Source organism: Myotis daubentonii, chromosome 2 (genome assembly GCF_963259705.1).
Source record: "Myotis daubentonii chromosome 2, mMyoDau2.1, whole genome shotgun sequence".
Taxonomy (NCBI): Eukaryota; Metazoa; Chordata; class Mammalia; order Chiroptera; family Vespertilionidae; genus Myotis; species Myotis daubentonii.
This window is the reverse complement of record NC_081841.1, coordinates 141,879,151-141,883,795: the sequence shown is the minus strand read 5'-3', so window position 1 is coordinate 141,883,795 and position 4,645 is coordinate 141,879,151. Positions and strand designations below refer to the sequence as shown.

At 36.7% G+C, this 4,645-nt stretch overlaps 1 pseudogene; it reads right to left on the bottom strand.

Annotated features, from left to right (window-relative positions):
* Window positions 1-646: 646 nt before the first annotated feature.
* LOC132226703 (mitotic spindle assembly checkpoint protein MAD2A-like) lies at window positions 647-1,240 on the bottom strand (annotated as a pseudogene).
* Between the last annotated feature and the right edge of the window lie 3,405 nt (window positions 1,241-4,645).

Genomic DNA, 4,645 nt, shown 5'->3' with positions numbered 1-4,645 from the left:
TGATTTTATAAAACACACACACACACACACACACACACACACAAAACAAGAAAACAAAACAAACAAACAAACAAAAAAAACATTTGAAGAGTTCTGTAACATCAGAATTTAAACAGCAGAAATAGTGATAGCTTTGTAGGTGCAATAAACATTAAAATCGATTTAGAGATGTTTTTCAATATGAAAACTATACAAATGACATAAATGGCAAAAAGGATTTTATAACAATATTTTGTTATTGTGGATTACCAGTTATGTTAGGACCAAAGATTCTGAATATTCAGACTTCTTTTCTGTGTTTCATATTTACCTATATTATGAGTTAAGCTACTTGACTAAAAGGTCTGATTTAGGAAGGCATTTAACTTTGTAACAAATGTTTTTCTACCTACAGTTACCACCCTCAAAGGAATTCACATTGCAGTGTTGGTGTAGCCTGCTGGTTCCTTTTTGAACAGTGTGCAAAATATATGTCAACCCTATGGAAAGCAAAATAGGTACCTAAATAATGCAACAATTATGCACAGTTCAAAAGCATAATGTTAGGTTTTCCCCATCTAAAAATTAATCAATGAAATAAAACATGAACTATAGTTGACTTGGTTTCAGGGAACACACATTTGAGAATTACATTATTGTTCTTGTTTCATCTCGTCATGGACAGGATTTTGTAGACCACCGTGCTTTTTACTTCATGGATTAGAGTAGTGAAGGAACACAGATGGACTTACTCAGAATTGGTAATAAGCTGTGGTCCTGACTCTTTCCACTTTTCAGGTGTAACCAAATCTTTGTCTGTATAGATCAGCAGATCAAATGAACAGGAAACTCCCAACAGTGGCAGAAATGTCACTGTAGCTGTGATCTGTCTGATCACTGATCAGATTTCATCTTGGATAGCTTTCTGAGACTTTCCTCTGGGTGCACAGTCTTGTCACACTCAATATCAAATTGTCATTTTTCAAGGACCTCATCACTTTCACTATTTGAAATGACTACCAGAACACTTGTATACCCAGTCATTTTGTTGTTTTGTTCTACATTATTTAGGTATTTCATGAGCTCAGGATCAGTAGTTACAACCAAATTGAGGCCGTATTTCTTCACTTGAGTGAAATAAAGGTTTCAGATACAAAAATGCTAAGCTGATATAAAATGTTATTAATAATAAATGAGAGAATTCAGCCAGGTGCTCCCTTTGAAGGGTGATGCCCTGCTCCTGAGAGAGCTGCCACCTCATGGCCAGGCCCACGGCTTCTGCACATGCCCACCACACAGGCCACTGCAGGGCTCAGCCGCCCCTGCACCATTTAAATCAGGCATCCCTTTGAGACAATTAGGTTGGATACCATTGCCTATTCATTCGAAATAACTGATAAGTTTTACTTAAATTTGTTCTTATATTTTCTAACCTGCCATTCCCTTCCTTCCTCCCTTCCTTCCTTCCTTCCTTCCTTCCTTCCTTCCTTCCTTCCTTCCGTCCTTCCTTCCTCTTTCCTTTCTTCTTAGCATTGCCTTCCATTCCTCTCCCTTCATTCTGCATGTTGCTTTCCACACTGTAATTTCACACAGGTGTCATATACAGTTAATTATGTTATCCATTTAAAAATTTTCATTCAATGAAGCTAACAAATGAACATAGTATTCAATTTCTTTTGAAAATTAGTATTGGTATTCTTGCAAGTTTTCCTTTTTGTAATTAGAAAAATACCAATATTACTTTTCTGTAAATATATATTAGCAAAACTATGAAAAATATAACATTCTTGTATAAAATTTGTTATTTCCCTGAATTAGTAGGAGGATATCTAGTGCTAATGCCATTTAAAGAATGTAAATAGAATGAGAGTTTGATTTCCTGAAAGTATTTTTCTTGAATAAAAGAAATCTTTAAGACAATGCTTTCAGTTTTAGATGAGACATTTTATTTAAATATTAAAAGTTACTTTATAATACCTTACATCTTAATAAACAAAAATAAGTATGATAATTATATTTTATATTTGCATCATATTTTATGACTTCCAAAACATAAGAGAGAATTGGGGTTATGAGATGTTTTTCTCCTGTAGTGCAGGGCTATGACTATAGACTTCAGCATGACTCCATCTGTTCAAAGGAATCAAAATGCTCATGCATGTCAACTGGTTAGGCCAGTGATTTTAAATAAATAAAGCACATTTTTTTTCTATTGTGTAGCCATCTTCATTGCACAGATTAATTGTATATCAATCCTCAACAAATCACAGAGTCATAGAATGAGAAGCCAGAAAGTTACCATTCCAGACAGGCGAATATCTATGATGCACCATTAAAAGAGAGGGTAAAAAGAGGAGAGATAAGATGCTAAAAAAGCATTATTTATTAGTATATGTTTCTGTAATGGGGTTCTACACAAGAAAAAATCCAATATAAAAGTGGCATTGCCAAAAATTATCTTTAAAATTTATATAAACTTGATTAAAATGTATGACTTTTCACATTATGTTATGCATAATTTTGAAAAACGACTCACCTATCATGTTACATAATATATATTACCTACTTAGGTGAAAATAATTTTTATGATGGTTGAATTGAAGAGATTAATATATTGAAGGGTGATTCGTGAAAGTCAACACCACAGAAGGAGTTCTGTTCATGTAGAGCTCCTGCTGGGGAGAAAAATTGTCCTTCTATCCTTCTAGGTTCTGGGACTAATAAACAAATTAACATAAGACAGGTTAACAGGAGAAAACTTTTAATTACATTCGTATGGGGACTCCCTAAGAATGTGAGACCCGCCGAAGCCGGTTTGGCTCAGTGGATGGAGCGTCGGCCTGCGGACTGAAGGGTCCCGGGTTCGATTCCGGTCGAGGGCATGTGCCTGGGTTGCGGGCACATCCCCAGTGGGGGATGTGCAGGAGGCGGCTGATCGATGTTTCTCTCTCATTGATGTTTCTGGCTCTCTGTCTCTCTCCCTTCCTCTCTGTAGAAAATCAATGGAATATATTAAAAAAAAAAAAAAAAGAATGTGAGACCCATAGGCAGTCAGGTACTTGAGGCTTATATTCCATCCTGAGCTAAGGAGAAGGGGGTAGGGTTCTGGGACTTCATAAGGGAGGAAGTCAACTTACAGGAAGATGGAAAGGGCAAATATTTAGTAAACAAATGTTTGTCATGCCACTCAGAGACAATGGGACACAGAAAAGAATTTGATCTGCAGGCCCTGCCAAACTCTCTCCCAACCCAGCCTGTCACATCTAGCCCATATTTTTTGGAGTTACTTCTGGTGATAGTTCTCTTTCTGGAGCAGCCCTCTGTCTAAATTCTTTTAGGTGGTTAAGGGAAAGGGAAAAGTTTTCCTTGAATCTGATGGGACTTGATTGCCTTCAGCTCAAAATAGTTGACATGCCAAAGTGGCATATTTGTGGGGGCTCATTATTAATTCATTTACTTCTTAGTTATTGAATAGTGCTTAGTACAGTTGAATCTAGTTAACTGCAAATGTTAGGGCAGAAAAGTAGCTGGCACCCCATCCAATGTTGAATGCTGAGTTTCTAGGGCAGCGGTTCTCAACCTGTGGGTCATGACCCCTTTGGTGGTAGAACGACCCTTTCACGGGGGTCGCCTAAGATCATCCTGCATATCAGATATTTACATTACAATTCATAACAGTAGCAACATTACAGTTATGAAGTAGCAACAAAAATAATTTTATGGTTGGGTCCTGACATGAGGAACTGTATTTAAAGGGCCAGAAGGTTGAGAACCACTGTTCTAGGGCATACCTGTAGCCAGGTTCTGTCAGGTCATGATGTAATATCAGGGCCCCTGATCATACCAGGGCTAAGACAATGCTTCCTAAGTCATGTGGTTTGAAGGTCCCAGAACTCCAGGATTAAAGCCCTTTCTTCCAAAATGTGACATCAGGAAAGCAGTGTGCCTTTACTAGTAAATGTTTAAGAACCAGCTCTGGGCAGGGTGTGGTTATGTATGATTTATAATATATGGTGCTAATTTCCATGGTATAAATATTCCAACCAAGGGTGACTCCAAATTACATACATAATGTCACTGAATAGGAAATTTGGAAGAGGTACTCAATAGCAAACAATTATAGAGGAAATCATGAGTTTTGTATATTTATCATCTTCCTCTTTAAAGAAGTGAATTCTATTTATATAATTTAATTTTTAATAATTGCTGTGCTAAGCAACCAGGTTGCAAAATTTCCGAAAAGTTATCAATCACCATTTATCTGAGCTAGCTGGAGCTTTGAGAGCTACCAAGGAATGCTGCGGGGATTGGAGACATGCACACTGGCCATTCCCTTCTCCGCAGTGTGTCCCAGTGAACTCTGCTGCCGATAAGGCTTCCGTGCGAGTTCTGCCTGACCTTTTATTTATTTATAAACAACTGCAAAAAAAGTCTCAGCACAAGGGTACTTCATTGCCTTCTTTTTTCTCAAGTTAGCCAGAAAAAAATTTCAAAAAATTTCTTTATTTAAATAGCTCACATATACATAGAGATTATATGCATATCAATATTTAATATATAAATGACATTTGGTCCTCTGACAATTCTATATAATTGAAACTAAATTTTAGTAAATTTGCAGAGATGGGCCAAATTCTTTCACAAGAAAACTTCACTAAGTGTTTTA